The sequence below is a fragment of the Triticum aestivum genome, chromosome 6B (genome assembly GCF_018294505.1).
Source record: "Triticum aestivum cultivar Chinese Spring chromosome 6B, IWGSC CS RefSeq v2.1, whole genome shotgun sequence".
Taxonomy (NCBI): domain Eukaryota; kingdom Viridiplantae; phylum Streptophyta; class Magnoliopsida; order Poales; family Poaceae; genus Triticum; species Triticum aestivum.
The window spans coordinates 283,173,614-283,195,083 of record NC_057810.1 but is presented as its reverse complement, the minus strand read 5'-3'; positions in this window follow the sequence as shown (position 1 = coordinate 283,195,083).

Below are 21,470 nucleotides of genomic sequence, written 5' to 3'. Positions count from 1 at the left end.
CTTTCTCTCTGATTTTTTTCTCCCCGAACGTGAATATATGGAGTTGGAGTTGAGGTCGGTGGAGATCCAGGGGGCCCACGAGATAGGGGGGTGCACCTAGGGGGAGGGGGCGCGCCCCCCTGTCTCATGGACAGGGTGTGGGCCCTCTGGTGTATTTCTTTCGCCCAATAATTCTTATTAATTCCAAAAAGTGCCTCCGTGGATTTTTAGGACATTCCGAGAACTTTTCTTTTCTACACGTAAAACAACATCATGGCAGTTCTGCTGAAAACAACGTCAGTCCGGGTTAGTTTCATTCAAATCATGCAAGTTAGAGTCCAAAACAAGGGCAAAAGTGTTTGGAAAAGTAGATACGTTGGAGACGTATCAAGGCACGCAGTGGACATCGTTATGTTCTTACTTCACACATGATTTGAGTAGATGCTGAGTATATTTACTTGATGAAATACAAGTCTGAATTATTGAAAGGTTCAAATAATTTCGGAGTGAAGTTGAAGATCTTTGTGACAAGAGGATAAAATGTCTATGATATGACCATAGAGATGAATATCTGAGTTGCGAGTTTGGTACACAATTAAGACATTGTGGAAATTGTTTCACAACTAATACCGCCTGGAACACCATAGTGTGATGGTGTGTCCGAACATCATAGCTGCACCCGATTAGATATGGTGCATACCATGATGTCTCTTATCGAATTACCACTATCATTTATAGGTTAGGCATTAGAGACAACCACATTCACTTTAAATAGGGCACCACCTAATTCCGTTGAGATGACACCGTATGAACTATGGTTGAGAGAAACCTAAGCTGTCATTTCTTAAAAGTTTGGGGCTGCGATGCTTATGTGAAAAAAGGTTTTAGCCTGATAAGCTTGAACCCAAAGCGGATAAATGCATCTTCATAGGACACCCAAAACAGTTGGGTATACCTCCTATTTCAGATCCGGATGCAAAAGTGATTGTTTCCAAAAACGGGTCCTTTCTCGAGGAAAAGTTTCTCTTGAAAGAATTGAGTGGGAGGATGGTGGAGACTTGAACAGGTTATTGAACCATCACTTCAACTAGTGTGTAGCAGGGCACAGGAAGTTGTTCCTATGGTGCATGCACCAATTGAAGTGGAAGCTGATGATAGTGATCATGAAACTTCAGATCAAGTCACTACCAAACCTCGTAGGTCGACAAGGATGTGTACTACTTCAGAGTGGTACGTAATCCTGTCTTAGAGATCATGTTGCTAGACAACAATGAACCTACGAGCTATGGAGAAGCGATGGTGGTCCCGGATTCCGACGAATGGCTCGAGGCCATAAAATCTGAGAGAGGATCCATGTATGAAAACAAAGTATAGACTTTGGCAGAACTACTTGATGGTCGTAAGGCTGTTGAGTACAGATGGATTTTAAAAGGAAGACAGACAATGATGGTAAGTGTCACCATTAAGAAAGCTCGACTTGTCGCTAAGATGTTTTCCGACAAGTTCAAGGAGTTGACTACGATGATACTTTCTCACTCATAGCGATGCTAAGAGTCTGTTGGAATTGTATTAGCAGTTACTGCATTATTTATGAAATCTTACAGATAGGATGTCAAAACATTGTTTCCTCGACGATTTTCTTGAGGAAAGGTTGTATGTGATACAACCAGAAGGTTTTGTCAATCCTGAATGATGCTAACAAGTATGCAAAGCTCCAGTAATCCTTCTAAGGACTGGAGTAAGCATCTCGGAGATGGAATATACGCTTTGATGAGATGATCAAAGATTTTGGGTTTATACAAAGTTTATGAGAAACTTGTATTTTCAAAGAAGTGAGTGGGAGCACTATAGAATTTCTGATGGGTATATGTTGTTGACATATTGTTGATCGGAAATGATGTAGAATTTCTGGAAAGCATATAAGGTTATTTGAAAAGTGTTTTTCAATGGAAAACCTGGATTAAGCTACTTGAACATTGAGCATCAAGATCTATAAGGATAGATCAAAAACGCTTAATAGTACTTTCAAATGAATACATACCGTGACAAGATTTTGAAGGAGTTCAAAATAGATCAGCAAAGAAGGAGTTCTTGGCTGTGTTATAAGGTGTGAGTATTGAGTAAGACTCAAGACCTGACCATGGCAGAAGAGAGAGAAAGGACGAAGGTCGTCCCCTATGCTTTAGACGTAGGCTCTACAGTATGCTATGTTGAGTATAGCACCTGAAGTGTGCCTTGCCATGAGTCAGTCAAGGGGTACAAGAGTGATCCAGGAATGGATCACATGACAGCGGTCAAACTTAATCTTAGTAACTAGTGGACTAAGGAATTTTCTCGATTATGGAGGTGGTAAAAGAGTTCATCGTAAAGGGTTACGTCGATGCAAACTTTGACACTAATCCGGATGACTCTGAGTAGTAAACCGGATTTGTATAGTAGAGCAGTTATTTGGAATAGCTCCAAGTAGCGCCTGGTAGCTGCATCTACAAGATGACATAGATATTTGTAAAGCATACACGGATCTGAAAGGTTCAGACCTGTTGACTAATAAACCTCTCTCACAAGCGAGATATGATCAAACACCATGGGTGTTGGATTCAATACAATCACATAATGATGTGAACTAGATTATTGACTCTAGTGCAAGCGGGAGACTGTTGGAAATATGCCCTATAGGCAATAATAAAATGGTTATTATTATATTTCCTTGTTCATGATAATTGTCTATTGTTCATGCTATAATTGTATTAACTGGAAACCGTAATACATGTGTGAATACATAGACCACAACATGTCCCTAGTGAGCCTCTAGTTGACTAGCTCGTTGATCAATAGATGGTTATGGTTTCCTGACTATGGACATTGGATGTTATTGATAACGGGATCACATCATTAGGAGAATGATGTGATGGACAAGACCCAATCCTGAGCATAGCACAAGATCGTGTAGTTCATTTGCTAAAAGCTTTTCTAATGTCAAGTATCATTTCCTTAGACCATGAGATTGTGCAACTCCCGGATACCATAGGAATGCTTTGGGTGTGCCAAACGTCACAACGTAACTGGGTGGCCATAAAGGTGCACTACGGGTATCTCCGAAAGTGTCTGTTGGGTTGGCACGAATCGAGACTGGAATTTGTCACTCCGTGTGACGGAGAGGTATCTCTGGGCCCACTCGGTAATGCATCATCATAATGAGCTCAATGTAACTAATTAGTTAGTCATGGGATCATGCATTACGGAACGAGTAAAGTGACTTGCTGGTAACGAGATTGAACGAGGTATTGGGATACCGACGATCGAATCTCGGGAAAGTAACGTACCGATTGACAAAGGGAATTGTATACGGGATTGCTTGAATCCTTGACATCGTGGTTCATCCGATGAGATAATCGTGGAACATGTGGGAGCCAACATGGGTATCTAGATCCCGCTGTTGGTTATTGGCCAGAGAGTTTTCTTGGTCATGTCTGCATGATTCCCGAACCCGTAGGGTCTACACACTTAAGGTTCGATGATGCTAGGGTTATAGGGAAGTTTTGTATGTGGTTATCGAATGTTGTTCGGAGTCCCGGATGAGATCCCGGACGTCACGAGGAGTTCTGGAATGGTCCGGAGGTAAAGAATAATATATATGAAGTGAGGTTTTGGTCACCAGAAGTATTACGGGTGTTACCGGTAATGTACTAGGACCACCGGAAGGGTTCTGTGGGTCCACCGGGAGGGGCCACCAGCCCCGGAGGCTTGCATGGACCAAGAGTGGGAAGGGACCATCCCCTGAGTGGGCTGGTGTGCCTCCCACCAAGGCCCAAGGCACAACAAAGAGGAGAGAGGGGAAACCCTAGGCGCAGGTGGGCCTAAGGCCCACCCTAGGGCGCCCCCCTCTCTCCCCCTCTTGGCCGCCTCCCTCCATCCCATCTAGGGCTGCCGCCCCCTAGGGGTGGGAACCCTAGAGGGGGCGCACCCTCCTCCCCTCCTCCTATATATAGTGGGGGTTTTGGGGCTGCCAAAGACACGAGTCTCCCTCTCTCTTGGCGCAACCCTACCCCTCTCCCTCCTCGTCTCTCGCAGTGCTTGGCGAAGCCCTGCCGGAGTGCCATGCTCCTCCATCACCACCACGCCGTTGTGCTGCTGCTGGACGGAGTCTTCCCCAACCTCTCCCTCTCTCCTTGCTGGATCAAGGCACGAGAGACGTCACCGGGCTGCACGTGTGTTGAATGCGGAGGCACCGTTGTTCGGTGCTTTGATCGGATTCGGCCGTGATCTGAATCGCTTCATGTATGATTCCACCGACCGCGTTCTTGCAATGCTTCCGCATCGCGATCTTCAAGGGTATGAAGATGCATTTCCCTCTCTCTCTCGTTGCCAGTTACTCCATAGATTGATCTTGGTGATGCGTAGAAAATTTTGAATTTCTGCCACGTTCCCCAACACGGGGTTGTCACGCCAACCATGCTTCTACAACCATTGCTACCGCTTAGTGTAGGACCTTGAGAAGAGGTGTCTAGAGGGGGGGGGGGATTAGACACTAAGTACCAAAGTTGCAATTTTTAAGTACTTTAAGTTTAAGTGGAGTTTAGGCACAAGTTTATCATTCACAATACATAACAAGCAAGCATGCAAAGAGTTTATGAGCAGCAGAAAGTAAAGCATGCAACTTGCAAGAATGTAAAGGGAAGGGTTTTGGAGGATTCAAATGCAATTTGAGACACAGATATTTTTGGCGTGGTTCCGATAGGTGGTGCTATCGTACATCCACGTTGATGGAGACTTCAACCCACGAAGGGTAACGTTTGCGCGAGTCCACGGAGGGCTCCACCCACGAAGGGTCCACGAAGAAGCAACCTTGTCTATCCCACCATGGACGTCGCCCACGAAGGACTTGCCTCACTAGCGGTAGATCTTCACAAAGTAGGCGATCTCCTTGCCCTTACAAACTCCTTGGTTCAACTCCACAATCTTGTTGGAGGCTCCCAAGTGACACCTAGCCAATCTAGGAGACACCACTCTCCAAGAAGTAACAAATGCTGCGTTGATGATGAACTCCTTGCTCTTGTGCTTCAAATGATAGTCTCCCCAACACTCAACTCCCTCTCATAGGATTTGGATCTGGTGGAAAGAAGATTTGAGTGGAAAGCAACTTGGGAAGGCTAGAGATCAAGATTCATATGGTAGGAATGGAATATCTTGGCCTCAACACATGAGTAGGTAGTTCTCTCTCAGAAATGGTAAGTTGGAAGTGTAGGTTTGTTCTGATGGCTCTCTCCACGAATGAAGAGGAGGTGGAGGGGTATATATAGCCTCCACACAAAATCTAACCGTTACACACAATTTACCAAACTCGGTGGGACCGAATCAACAAACTCGGTCGGACCAATTTAGTAAACCTAGTGATCGTTAGGATTTTCGGTGGGACCGATATGCAACTCGGTAGGACCGATTCGGTTAGGGTTAGGGCATAACGTAATCTCGGTAAGACCGATTACACAAACTCGGTGAGACCGATTTTGGTAATAAGCTTTCCAGAGAGTTGTTCAGGCAAACTCGGTTGGACCGATTACACAAACTCGGTGGAACCGATTTTGGTAATGAGTCAACCAGGAAGTTTGCATTGTAATCTCGGTAGTACCGATTGCTCAAACTCGGTGAGACCGATTTTGGTAATGGACATACACAGAAGATTACAATCCCATCTTGGTGAGGCCGAGATTCCTATCGGTGAGACCGATTTGCCTAGGGTTTGTGGCAGTGGCTATGACATTAGAACTCGGTGGCGCCGGATAGAAAGAATCGGTGGGGCCGAGTCTGACTTTTGGTTTAGGTCATATGTGTGGAAGTGGGAAAGTAGTTGAGGGTTTTGGAGCATATCACTAAGCACCGTGGAGCAAGAAACTCATTAAGCAACACCTCATCCCTTCTTGATAGTATTGGCTTTTCCTATAGACTCAATGTGATCTTGGATCACTGAAATGTAAAATGAAGAGTCTTGAGCTTGAAGCTTGAGCCAATCCTTTGTCCTTAGCATCTTGAAGGAGTTCCCACATCCTTTAGTCCATGCCACTCCATTGTTGAACTTATCTGAAACATACTAGATAAAAGTGTTAGTCCAACAAGAGATATGTTGACATTAATTACCAAAACCACCTAGGGAGCACTTGTGCTTTCAATCTCCCCCTTTTTGGTAATTGATGACAACATACATCAAAGCTTTAGATAAAGATATAGAGAATAGCAAGTAAAGCTTTGGAAAGACATGTAACAAGCATAGGCTCCCCCTACATGTATGCAATCATGTGAATATGGAATATAGAATCATGTGAGAGCATAACCATGATAGAGCAGGCAATGTGTTACATGTATCTTGACCATATGCATCAGAGCAAAGAATATTAAGGAAAAACCTTCATGCTCATGAGTCCTTGCAAACAGTATGTACATCAGCAAGAATTCCTCATACACATGATTGTGATGCATATACTTACCTTGTAGTCTTGAGTTGGCTTAGGATGGAATGAACCTGCGTAAACAAGGTTAGAAAACACAGATACATCTACTAGCCAGAGCAAACAGAAGAAACTACAAGAATACCAAGACTGGGATGACATGTAGAGAGTGAGTACTAATTACCACACTGGATTAGACATGTCCCCAAGAGTAAAGATATGCAATGAATTTAACTGATTTCTTTCCCTTAGATATCTTGCTCCCCCTGAATCTAGCATGGGATACTGGGAGAAGATAGTGAATAGGAAATCAGAGCTAAAAGATATAAAAGATGATCAGAGCTAATGCAAGCTAATGCAAATAAGCGCAAAAGATCATATGAACATGTATCTCCCCTTAAGAAGACATGTGGCATCTCTCCTCTTGAACACCAAGCACCTGGGATCCTTGAGAAATACTTTCTACTTAAGTATTCTCTCCCCCTGGAGATCTCTCTCCCCCCCTGAGGATCTCTCTCCCTGAGGATCTCTCTCCCCCTGAGGAGGTGATATACTCTTTCTCTGATGTGATCTTTCTCTAAAAGATAAGCTTTGATGTGATCTCTCTCTCCCCCTTTGGCATCAATTTCCAAGAAGGGTTTTCTGGAATCTGTCGAATGGGTTTGGTCCTTGAGTCACAGCACAAAGCAATGATAAAAATGTGATGCTTGTAGAGGACAAGATTCATTGAGTGGAGCTGGATCAGAAGAAACACAGAATATGTGGCAAACTGTTTTTCCTGTTGTGAAATCGGTGGCACCAAGTGGTATGCTTCGGTTGTACCGAAAGGATTCGGTTGGACCGAAAACAACAAATCGGTGTAACCGAGTTCATCGCAGAGAAAACACTTGTCACCTCAGCTCACTAGACTAGTAAGATCTCACAAAGATTTGCAAGGAATTTACTGAATGATATGCAATGAATTGGATGCAGAAAAATGCAGAGCAAACAAAAAGAAAGCTAGATGAAGTTTTTTTGAAAGGGGAAACAAATATGCATGAGACAAATGCAAAAACACAGAAAAGAACATAAGAGAACTTCATCTAGAGATGGTCGGCGACAAAGTCACCTATGTTAGAGTATATTGACTTAGGAGTCAAGTGAGATCACTTGATCATAGGTCATACTCATTGTTTAAGCTCAAAATGGGGTTGCCATTTTTCGTTTAAGCATCTTGATGTATTCACATCTTGTCGAGTTGCTTTAGCTCATGACTTGGAGTAAAGCTTCTCTAAGATGGAATAACATACATTGGTTGGTGGTGTTGTCCATGTAGTTGAACTTGTGTGGGTTGCTCAAGGTTGATGTAGCTCATCAAGAGTTGGGAGCACCACTTGGAATTTGAGTCCATCTACCTACATGGGTTAGTTCTTGCAAGGAAGAGCACTTGTGTATCCAAAAATGACAATCATGAAGCTCAACATAGAAATTGTCAAAGGATATGTTTGAATGGTTCCGTGCTTCCTTGTCTTCAACCACCGTAGTGTAGAGACTTGGTGATGTAGAGATCGCTCAAGATATGAGTAGGTTACAACCTCATGGAATTTGATTCCACCAAGTACCTACATGGGTTAGATAACATGCAAGATACAAATATATCCAGGACATAAGATTTTCATCATAAGAGAGATATCAAGGATTAGTCATAAGCTCTTGCATGTATCCAATGGAGTTTCTACTCCAAGTTTGAAGCATCAATGATGTTCAATTCTCCTCTCAACCTGCAAAACACTTTCTCATCAAGAGGTTTAGTGAATATATCTGCTAATGCTTTTTGGTGCGAACATGCTTAAGATCAATGTCACCCTTAGCAACATGATCTCGAATGAAATGATGACGAACTTCAATATGCTTAGTTCGAGAATGTTGCACGGGATTATGACCAATTTTGATAGCACTTTCATTGTCACAAAGAAATGGAACATGTCTCACATATATCCCATAATCTTTAAGAGTTTGGGTCATCCAAAGTAATTGAGCACAACATGAACCAGCGGCAATGTATTCCGCTTCGGCGGTGGATAAGGATACCGAGTTTTGTTTCTTGGAGGACCAAGACACAAGAGATCTACCAAGAAATTGACAAGTACCCAAAGTGGACTTTCTATCAACCTTGTCTCCGGCATAGTCCGAGTTGGAATAGCCAACAAGATCGAAAGAGGCCCTCTTAGGATACCAAATGCCAAAATTTGGTGTATGGATTAAGTATCTCACTATCCTTTTCACGGCCTTAAGATGACATTCTTTAGGAGCAGCTTGATATCGTGCACACATGCACACACTTAGCATGATATCGGGACGTGAAGCACATAGATATAACAATGAACCAATCATAGAGCAATAAACCTTTTGATCAACCGGTTCACTATCTTTGGTCAAGTCAAGATGTCCACTAGTTGGCATGGGTGTAGTCATACCTTTGCATTCTTGCATATTGAACTTCTTGAATAAGTCCTTGGTGTACTTCGTTTGAGAAACAAAGGTACCTTCCTTAGTTTGCTTGATTTGTAACCAAAGAAAGAATTTGAGTTCACTCATCATAGACATCTCAAACTTCTCCGACATTAGATTCCCAAACTTTTCACTAAAATGAGGGTTAGTTGAACCAAATATAATATCATCAACATAGATTTGGCACACAAATAGTTCTCCATTAACCCTTTTAGTAAAAAGAGTAGAATCAATTTTCCCAATTTAAAAGCCTTTTTCAATAAGGAACTTGGTCAAGCATTTATACCATGCTCTAGGAGCTTGTTTAAGACCATAAAGAGCTTTGTGAAGTTTGTAAACATGATTGGGTTTCTTAGGATTGACAAAGCCGGGAGGTTGTTTAACATAAACATCCTCCTCTATTTCACCATTTCAAAAAGCACTTTTAATGTCCATTTGGTACAAGGTGATATCATGATGATTAGCATAGGAAAGTAAGATGCGAATGGAGTCAAGTCTAGCAACGGGGGCGTAAGTCTCACCATAGTCCATACCTTCGACTTGTGTGTAGCCTTGGGAGACAAGACGTGCTTTGTTGCGAACTACTTGTCCATCTTCATCTTGCTTGTTGCGAAACACCCATTTGGTACCGATGATGTTGTGGTTGTTGTCGGGCTTCTCAACCAATGTCCAAAGTTGGTTCCTCTCAAAATTGTGTAGCTCTTCATGCATAGCATTTATCCAATCCGGATCTTCCAATGCTTCTTCGACCTTCATAGGTTCAATGCTAGAGATGAAAGAATAGTTTTCACAAAAGTTAGCTAAACAAGTTTTAGAGCGAGTGATTCTCCCGGTTTGAATATCATTGTAGATTTGCTCGACGGGATGATCTTTAGCAATTCTTGCTCGAACTCGTGAAAGCTTTTGCTTGGTTCTTGGTTGAACTTCTTCTTCATCTTGTTTTTCTTCTTGGCCTTCTTCATTGTTGGCGTTGTCGTTCTCTTGTCATGGTGGAGAAGGAGGTTGTTGACGTTCATCTTGATGCACTTCCTCGTTTTCTTCATCTTGGTGTGTCCCACTTGTGGATGCTTCCGTATCAATTCTTGGTTCACCTTGTCGTGAAGTAGAAGCTTCCACTTGGACGGACGAGGTACTCTCCTTCACCTCCGTTGGACGGACCTTGCCAATAGACAAGTCTTGGATTGCTTCCGAAGGATCTTTGTCTCCTACATCAATTGGCAATTGCTCTACTTGCGAGCCGTTAGATTCATCAAACTTCACATCTACCGTCTCTTCAACCTTTCGGGTGAAATTGTTGTAGACACGGTAAGTGTGAGAGTTTAAGCCATAACCTAGTAGGAAACCTTCATGAGACTTAGGAGCAAATTTAGAACGACGATGCTTATCAAGAATGTAGCACTTTGAGCCGAATACTCGAAAGTATCCAACTTGGGGTTTGTTACCGATGAGGAGCTCATATGCCGTCTTGCCGAGTAGCTTGTGAAGATACAAGCGATTTGTTGCATGACAAGCTGTCTCAACCGCTTCTGCCCAAAAGTGCTTTGGTGTCTTGTACTCATCAAGCATCGTTCTTGCCATTTCGATGAGCGTCCGGTTCTTCCTCTCAACAACTCCGTTTTGTTGAGGTGTGTACGTAGTCGAAAACTCGTGTGAAATCCCTTCTTCGTCAAGAAAGGTGTCCACATTTGTGTTCTTGAACTCCATTCCATTGTCGCTGCGAACCTTCTTGATCTTCACTTCAAATTGACTTTGGGCCTTCCTAGCGAAGTTTTTGAAGATCTTTTGGACCTGTGATTTATCATCGAGAAACAACACCCATGTAAATCTTGAAAAATCATCAACTATAACTAGACCAAAAGAATTTCCACCGAGACTCTTGTAGGAGTTGGGACCAAAGAGATCCATGTGAAGTAGCTCGAGTGGCCTCCTTGTGGTCATGATGTTCTTCACAGGATGCCTTCCTCCAACCTGTTTACCTGCCTGACAAGCGCTACAAAGTCTATCCTTATCAAATATGACATCGTTAACTCCAAGGATATGATTTCCTTTAATAAGCTTGTCAAGGTTTCGCATACCAACATGACCTAGTCGTCTATGCCATAACCAACCTTTTGAGGATTTAGCAATGAAGCAAGTTTTAGGTTGAGCCTTTTTAGTGAAATCAACAATGTATAGATCACCTCTACGCACACCGGTAAAGACCATTTTATGATTGTCTCGACGAAACACTTGGCAGTCTACTTCAGTAAATAGGACATTGAAACCGAAATCAGCAAGTCTAGATACTGAAAGTAAGTTGTATCCAAGAGATTCAACGAGCATGACATTTTGTATGGAGCTATCATGTGATATGGCCACCTTACCGAGGCCAACCACCTTACCCTTTGAGTTGTCACCGAAAGTGACATACTTTCGAGGACTATCATTTTCAGCAATCTCACGAAACATGTCTTTATCTCCGGTCATGTGATCGGTACATCCACTATCAAGAACCCATTCCTTTCCTCCTGACATATATCCCCGAAGATTTGCCATAAGACCAAAATGTCGCATTGCATCATCAAGATCGAAGTCACTATCATCATCCTCATCATAGTATCCATGTTCAACATCGTCATGTGATGGATCAAATCCTAGAGAGGGTGATTCGTTAGAGTGAGTTTGACAATGATCTTGCTTATGAATTTTTATAGTTTCAGAAATAATATCACTAATAATTCCAACATCTCCTTTGCCACGCATAAGGTTTGTAAGCTCAAATAGACGATCACCAAACATAGGATCACTAGTATTTATCTTACTCAAGGCAATAGACTTATGGAGAATTTCATCAAGATTTTTCAAGGAATAATTTGGAAAGCGTTCCTCAAGAAATTTCCATATAGTGTAGGCACACTTAAGAGTAGGAAAACATCCAATCAAGTTTCTAGGCAATCCTCTAATGATAAGTTCGACAGTTCTAAGATTCCTAATCATGTCAATTGACTCATCATGGGTAGGATGCATAGGATCAACATGAGGTACATAAGGGCTAGCAATGTAGTTGTTCAAATGATATTGATTGAAAATTACAAGCATCTCATTTTTCCACTCATGAAAATACTCTCCATCAAGAATAGGCACTCTATGTCTAAGACTCCCCAAAGTAGAGTCATCCATCTTCCTCCAATGGTGATTAAACCAAGGCAATGGAGACCAAAGCTCTGATACCACTTGTAGGACCTTGAGAAGAGGTGTCTAGAGGGGGGGATTAGACACTAAGTACCAAAGTTGCAATTTTTAAGTACTTTAAGTTTAAGTGGAGTTTAGGCACAAGTTTATCATTCACAATACATAACAAGCAAGCATGCAAAGAGTTTATGAGCAGCAGAAAGTAAAGCATGCAACTTGCAAGAATGTAAAGGGAAGGGTTTTGGAGGATTCAAACGCAATTTGAGACACAGATGTTTTTGGCGTGGTTCTGATAGGTGGTGCTATCGTACATCCACGTTGATGGAGACATCAACCCACGAAGGGTAACGGTTGCGCGAGTCCATGGAGGGCTCCACCCACGAAGGGTCCACGAAGAAGCAACCTTGTCTATCCCACCATGGCCGTCGCCCACGAAGGACTTGCCTCACTATCGATAGATCTTCACGAAGTAGGCGATCTCCTTGCCCTTACAAACTCCTTGGTTCAACTCCACAATCTTGTCGGAGGCTCCCAAGTGACACCTAGCCAACCTAGGAGACACCACTCTCCAAGAAGTAACAAATGGTGCGTTGATGATGAACTCCTTGCTCTTGTGCTTCAAATGATAGTCTCCCCAACACTCAACTCTCTCTCATAGGATTTGGATCTGGTGGAAAGAAGATTTGAGTGGAAAGCAACTTGGGGAAGGCTAGAGATCAAGATTCATATGGTAGGAATGGAATATCTTGGCCTCAACACATGAGTAGGTAGTTCTCTCTCAGAAATGGTAAGTTGGAAGTGTAGGTTTGTTCTGATGGCTCTCTCCACGAATGAAGAGGCGGTGGAGGGGTATATATAGCCTCCACACAAAATCTAACCGTTACACACAATTTACCAAACTCGGTGGAACCGAATCAACAAACTCGGTCGGACCGATTTAGTAAACCTAGTGACCGTTAGGATTTTCGGTAGGACCAATTCGGTTAGGGTTAGCGCATAACGTAATCTCGGTAAGACCGATTACACAAACTCGGTGAGACCAATTTTGGTAATAAGCTTTCTGGAGAGTTGGTCAGGCAAACTCGGTTGGACCGATTACACAAACTCGGTGGAACCGATTTTGGTAATGTGTCAACCAGGAAGTTTGCATTGTAATCTCGGTAGTACCGATTGCTCAAACTCGGTGAGACCGATTTTGGTAATGGACATACACAGAAGATTACAATCCCATCTCGGTGAGGCCGAGATCCCTATCGGTGAGACCGATTTGCCTAGGGTTTGTGGCAGTGGCTATGACATTAGAACTCGATGGCGCCGGATAGAAAGAATCGGTGGGGCCGAGTGTGACTTTTGGTTTAGGTCATATGTGTGGAAGTGGGAAAGTAGTTGAGGGTTTTGGAGCATATCACTAAGCACCGTGGAGCAAGAAACTCATTAAGCAACACCTCATCCCTTCTTGATAGTATTGGCTTTTCCTATAGACTCAATGTGATCTTGGATCACTGAAATGTAAAATGAAGAGTCTTGAGCTTGAAGGTTGAGCCAATCCTTTGTCCTTAGCATCTTGAAGGAGTTCCCACATCCTTTAGTCCATGCCACTCCATTGTTGAACTTATCTGAAACATACTAGATAAAAGTGTTAGTCCAACAAGAGATATGTTGACATTAATGACCAAAACCACCTAGGGAGCACTTGTGCTTTCACTTAGGGATAAAGTAAAGCATTACATAATGCTTAATGATTGACACGCGGGTCATACAATAATTAAAGACAACCCTATGGCTCCTGCAGGCTGCCATATTCATAAACATCCAAGTCGTGATAATCTATACAAAACATGATCATCTCATACATCAAATATATCTCATCATGTCTTTGGCCATATCATATCATAATATAACCTGTAAAAACAAGTTAGACGTCCTCTACTTTGTTGTTTGCATGTTTTACATGGCCGCTATGGGTGACTAGTAAGAACCGTTCTTACCTATGCAAAGCCACAATGGTCATATTCAAGTTGCTATTTAACCTTCTACAAGGACCGCCTTTGTCGAATCCGATTCAACTAAGGTGGGAGAGACAGATACCCGCCAACCATCTTTATGCAACAAGTTGCATGTCAGTCAATGGAACTGGTCTCATGTATGTGGACATGTAAAGTTGGTCCGGGCCGCTTCATTCCACAATACCGCTTTATCAAAATAAGACTAAGGAAGGAATCAATCTGAATATCAACGCCCACAAACTCCTTTGTGTTCTACTCATGATGTCATCTACGCATAGACCTAGCTCATGATGCCACTGTTGGGGAACGTTGCATGGGAAACAAAAAAAATTCCTACACTCACCAAGATCAATCTAGGATATGCACATCTACGAGAGGATAGTGGTGTCTATATACCCTTCTAGATGAAAAGCGTTAATGATCTAGAGATCATGGTTGGTGTAGTCGTACTCGCGTCGAGATCCAATCTGATCCAAGTACTGCACATGCGGCACCTTCGAGTTTAGCACACGTACGACTCGGCAACTCCTCTCCTTCTTGATCCAGCAAGGGAGGGAGAGGAGGTATATGAGATCTGAACCAACACGACGGCGTGGTGGTGGTGGTGGCAGGGGAACTCCAGCAGGGCTGCACCAAGCGCGTACTAGTGAAATGTGGGAGGAGTTGGGAAAGGTAAAGGGCAAGGGTCGAAGGGCGGCTGCCCCCAACTCCTCCCCACCTTTATATAGGCGTGGATGGGGCTTAGGGATGGCACCCACAGGGTATGGGTACGGGTTTAGCCTTCCCATACCCTTACCCGCCCACCCTGAACTTACCTACCACCCATACCCATACCCGTCAAGGGTACAACTTTTTCCCATACCCGTCACCCGGCAGGGTATATGGGTACCCGCGGGTAAAAATACCCACATTTACTACAAAAAAATTGAGTAGAAAATAGTTGTAAAAAGCAACATATAATCATAAATAATTAATAGCAACACATTTTAAACAACAATGTGCAAAAAAACATTCTCAAAAAAAATTGCCCAGAAAGCAACCCATGAAAATGTTAAACAACGACACATAATCATAAATAACAACACATAGTCATACATTAAGTTCAAAAATTCACGACAAATTATAGAGATAATTTAACTCCACATTAGAGTTTTTACTAGTGCGATTAGGGGGAAGTTAATATGTTAGAATATTAAAGGAAACCCACTTGTCAACATTTTAGATGGGTACATGGGTACGCGGGCATGGGTTGTAGGATCCCATACCCGTACCCTCTCTACCCGATGGGTATGATATTTTCCCATTTAAGTACCCATGGGTAAATATTTATCCCATACCTTACCCTAATAGGGTTTTTACCCGCAGGGTACGCGGGTAATGGGTACCCATTGCCATCTCTAATGGGGCTGGTGGCTTTCCCTCCAAGGCCCTAGGGTCGTTGGTCAAAGGGGAGGAAGGAAATCCCTCCTTTCCTTCCCCACTCATCACTATCCCCCTTTTTTTAGGGATCCTGATCTTATCCCTTCGGGATATGATACTATTCCTTTTAAGGGAGGATCTTGGTGTGCCTAGACCAGGGTTTTGGGGACTTTCCCCACTACCCACATTCATGTGGGTCCCCCATGCAGGAGGTCCCCACTCCAGAACCTTCTAGAACCTTCCCGATACAATACCGAAAAAATCGAACTTTTTCTGGAACCCCGATAACAACTTTCCATATATGAATCTTTACCTCCAGACTATTTCGGAGCTCCTCATGACATCCCGGATCCCATTCGGGGCTCCAAACAACCTTCAGATTTTCCACTATTAATATCTCAATACTACCCTAGCGCTAACGAACATTAAGCGTGCGACCCTACGGGTTCGGGAATATGCATACATGACCGAGACTCATCTCTGGTCAATAACCAATAGCTGGACCTGGATGCCCATATTGGTTCCTACATATTCAATGAAGATCTTTATTGGTTGAACCACAATGTCAAGGATTCAGCTAATCCCGTATGCAGTTCCCTTTGTCCAATGGTATGTTACTTGCCCGAGATTTGATCGTCTGTATCTCCATACCTAGTTCAATCTCGTTACTGGCAAGTCTCTTTACTTGTTCCATAATACAAGATCACGTGGCTAACTCCTTAGTCACATTGCTTGCAAGCTCATTCTGATGTTGTATTACCGATTGGGCCCCGAGATACCTCTCCGTCATACGGAGTGACAAATCCCAGTCTCGATCCATGCCAACTCAACAGATACGCTCAGAGCTACCTGTAGAGCATCTTTATAGTCATCCAGTTACATTGCGACGTTTGATACACACAAGGTACTCCTCCATTGTCAGTGAGTTGCATGATCTCATGGTTATAGGAACAGATACTTGACATGTATAAAACGATAGCAATAAACTTGATATGATCATATACGTTTATAGTTTGGGTCTTGCCCATCACATCATTCTCCTAATGACGTGATTCCATTATGAAATGAAAACTCATGTCTATGGCTAGGAAACCGTAGCCATCTTTGATCAACGAGCTAGTCCGGTAGAGGCTCACTAGGGACATGTTGTTGTCTATGTATGCACACATGTATTTGAGTTTCCGGTCAATACAATTATAGCATGGATAATAAACGATTATCATGAACAAGGAAATATAATAATAACCACTTTATTATTGCCTCTAGGGCTTATTTCCAACATATAAGAGATCAAAGAAGATTCAAATAATATTCATAGATAGATCTGATCATAAACTAACAATTCATCGCATCCCAACAAACACACCGCAAAAAGAGTTACATCAAATAGATCTCCAAGAACATCGAGGAGAACATTGTATTGAGAATTAAAAAGAGAGAGAAGCCATCTAGTTATTGCCTACAGACCCATATGGTCTATGGTAAACTACTCACGCATCATCGGAGGAGCACCAATGAGGATTAGGCAAGGTGCCGAAATAGGGCTCTAGATTGGATCTCATGGTTCTGGAACTTGCATCAGTTGGAATTGTTTTTCGTCGACTCCTCTAGGGTTTTTGGAATAATTGGGTATTTGTAGAGCCGAGAGGCGGTGGAAAGGACTCCCATGGTCCCCACTAGCCACCTGGGCCGCCAGGCGCCTCTGGCGTGCCCTGGTGTCTTGTGGGCCCCACGGGCCTCCCCACCTGCACTTGCTTAGCCCCCAAGTTGTCTTCTGGGCAGGAAAAAATGTCCAAAAAGTTTTGCTGCATTTGGACGCCGTTTGATATGAATATTATGCAAAGTAAAAAACAAGCAAAAAACAATAACTGGCACTGGGCACTGTGTCAATAGGTTTGTCCAAAAAATGATATAAAGTTGCTATGAAATGAATATAAAACATCCAAGAATGATAGTATAATAGCATGGAACAATAAAAAATTATAGATACGTTGGAGACATATCAGCATCCCCAAGCTTAATTCCTACTCGTCCTCGAGTAGGTAAATGATAAAAACATAATTTTTGATGTGGAATGTTGCCTAACATGTTCATCACATAATCTTTTCTTTTGTAGCATGGACATTTGGACTTTTAGATGATTCAAAGTAATAGTCTATAACTGACATGAAGATTTCAACACTCAAGCATGTCAACAAGCAACCATTTCTTTCAAAATATAAATACTAAAGAAAGTTATCCCTAGCCCCTCATGCTCAATCATTGATCCATTCATGAAACACACTTGAATATTAGCCACATCCAATGCACAAGTCTGATCATAGTGCTCCCTAGTTGGTGCTTTATAAGAGAAGATGGAGACTGAAATAAAAATAAAAATTGCATAAAATTAAATAGATTGGCCCTCGCAGAGGGAATCAGAGATTTGTAGAGGTGCCACAACTTAAAGCTTAAATTGAGAGATAAAATATTTTGAGAGGCATACTTTTCCCATCAACGAAAATGACTGAGTAATTCCCAATACTTTCCATGCTAGATACATCATAGGCAGTTCCCAAACATAAAATAAAGTTTATTCCTTTTTCCACCATCCTTTCACAATCCATGGCTAGCGGTATCAACGGGTGCTTTCCATACCAACACTTTCCAAGAAACTTATTATTTGACAACATAAAGTGATTTTTTTTTCATTTCGGGACCGGGCATCCCTATTACCACCACACTCTCATGCAATGACAAGTGAATAAACACTTATCTTGTGAATAACACATCTAGCATGAAAAAATATTGGCCACCCCTGCCGCTTCATGAGCAGTATGGGCACACAAAAAAGAAATTCATTTTGAAAATTAGAGTTGGCACATACAAATTTACTTGGAACGACATGGAAATACCGCATATAGGTAGATATGGTGGACTCATATGGCACAACTTGGTTTAATGATTTTGGATGCACAAGTAGTATTCCCACTTAGTACAAGGAAAGGCTAGCAAATAGATTCAGAAGCAACCAACCAAGAAACAAAAACAATCATAAACGAGCATTGAGCATAACTAACACCAAATAATGCACCACAAGTAGGATGTAAACTATTGACTTCCGTGCTTGCATAGGGAATCACAAACCTTAACACCAATATTCTTACTAAAGCATAATTACTCACCAACATGGCTCACACATTACTATCATCATATCTCAAAACTATTACAAAGAATCAAGTTTATAATATCCAATGATCTTCATGAAAGTTTTTATTATACCCCCTTGGATATCTATCACTTTGGGACCAATTTCATACATTACCATTGCTTATAACAAGCTCTCAAACAAATTTAAGTGAAGAACATGAGCATAAATAAGTTTTTCATCTCTCAAAATAATATAAGTAAAGCACAAGAGAATTTCTTCAAAAATTTAAGCACCACAGTGCTCAAAAAGATATAAGTGAAGCACTAGAGCAATTCCATAGCTCAAAAAATTTAAGTGAAGCACATAGAGCAATTCTAACAAATCATAGCATCATTTTGGCTTTCTCAAATAGGTGTGTCCAGCAAGGATGATTGTGACAAACTAAAAAGCAAAACAAGCAAAGAATCATATAATACAAGACGCTCCAAGCAAAACCCATGATATGTGATGAATAAAAATATAGCTCCAAGTAAAATTACCGATGGTTGTTAGAAGAAAGAGGGGATGCCTTCCGGGGCATCTCCAAGCTTAGTTGCTTGGTTATCCTTGAATATTATCTTGGGATACCATGGGCATCCCCATACTTAGGTTCTTTTCACTCGTTATTCCTTCATCCATCGCGATCTCACCCAAAGCTTGAAAACTTCAATCACACAAAAATCAACAAAAACTTTGTGAGATCCGTTAGTATAATAAAGCAAATCACCACTTTAAGTATTGTTTCAAACCCATTCATATTTTATTATTGCATTATACCTACTGTATTCTAACTTTACCATGGCTTATACCCCCGATAAAATCCATAGATTCATCAAAATAAGAACACAATGCAACGAAACAGAATCTGTCAAAAACAGATTAGTCTATAGTAATCTGTACTTTGACCATACTTTTGTAACTCCATAAATTCTAAAAAATTAGGACAAGGTAGGAAATTTGTATATCAATCTTGTGTAAAAAAATAGAATTTTATCACGCTTCTGTGGTTTTTAACAGTTCTTCTACTGGGTGCAAAAGTTTTTGTTTTCCAACAAGATCAAATCAACTATCACCCAACATGATCCTAAAGGCTTTACTTGGCACAAACACTAACTAAAACATGAAAAACAATCATAACAGTAGCATAATTGTGTGAACACACAAAAAATAGAAAGAAAATGAGAAAAATATATTTTATTCATTGGGTTGCCTGCCAACAAGTGCTATCGTTTTATGCCCCTAGCTAGGCATAATGCATAGATTCAAGTATTGTCATGTTTAGTCTTTGCACCATAGGTTACCCTCATGATTGATTCATACGGTGGCTTAATTCTTGTTCTATGGAAGTGTTCCATACCCTTTCTTAGTGGAAATTGAAATTTAATATTACCGTCTTTCATATCAATCATGGCACCTATAGTTCATAAAAACGGTCTACCAAGTATTATAGGACAAGACGGATTGCAATCAATATCAAGAACAATAAAAATCTGTGGGCACATAGTTCCTATTTGCAAGAATAATAACATCATTAATCCTTCCCAAAGGTTTTTTAATAGTAGAAATGCCAAGTGCAAATTAAGAGAACATTCTTCAATATTGGTAAGACCAAGCACATCACATAGAGATTTCAGAATTGTGGAAACACTAGCACCTAAATCACATAAAGCAAAACACTCATAATTTTCTATCTTGACTTTAATGGTGAGTTCCATTCATCATATACTTTTCTAGGAATTGAAATTTCTAATTCCAACTTTTCTTCTAAAGCTTTCATCATCGCTTCTACAATATGTTTAGTAAAAGCTTTATTTTGTTCATAGGCATTGGGTGAATTTAACATGGATTGCAACAAAGAAATACATTCAATCAAAGAGCAATTATCATAATTAAAATCTTTGTAATGCAAGAGAGTGGGCACGTCACTAGTTAAAGTTTTGACCTCTCCAAACCCACTTTTTAATTTTTTCAACAAGATTTTCACCATTCGAATTATGAGGACGCCCTCTAGCTAAAGTTGACTCTTCTTCAGTTGTATTGTCATCAAGTTTAATATTACTAAACAAAGAATCAATAGAAGAAACACCAATCATTTTAGGATCTTCATCATTATTATGAAAGCAATCAGTAGAAAACGCTTTTTCTAAAAATTATCTTTTAGATCTAAGCATAGCAGTTCTTTTCTTACTTTCATCCATTGAAACATATAAAGCTTTAATTGATTCATTGACATCAACCTTTGGTGGAAAAAAATTAATCTTGAGATTTTCTACATCATGCGAAATTCTAACAATGCTTCTAGATATATCATCAATTTTATTCAACTTTTCTTCTATCATAGTGTTGAAATTTTTTTGTGCATTGATAAACTCTTTAAGATTACTCTCAAGATCAGAGGGGTTCCTATTATTATTTTAAGAAAAATTACCATTGGAATTGCCATAATTATTAGAGGAATTTCCACAAAAAGGCCTAGGATTAAAATTACCTCTATAAGCATTGTTGTTAAAATTGTTTCGAGAGACAAAATTCACATCTATGGGATCACTATTTTTCTCAATAAAAGTAGAAAAAAGCACATCATTAAGATCAATAGGATCATTTTTACTACCAACCAATTTCATAAGTGCATCAACTTTTTCACTCAAAGTACAAATTTCTTCAACATAATTGATCTTTTTACTAGTAGGTGCTCTTTCGATATGCCATTGTGAATAATTTTCCATGATATTATCTAGAAATTTAGTAGCTTCAACCAAAGTAATTTCTTAAAGGATCGATATAGTTGACTAG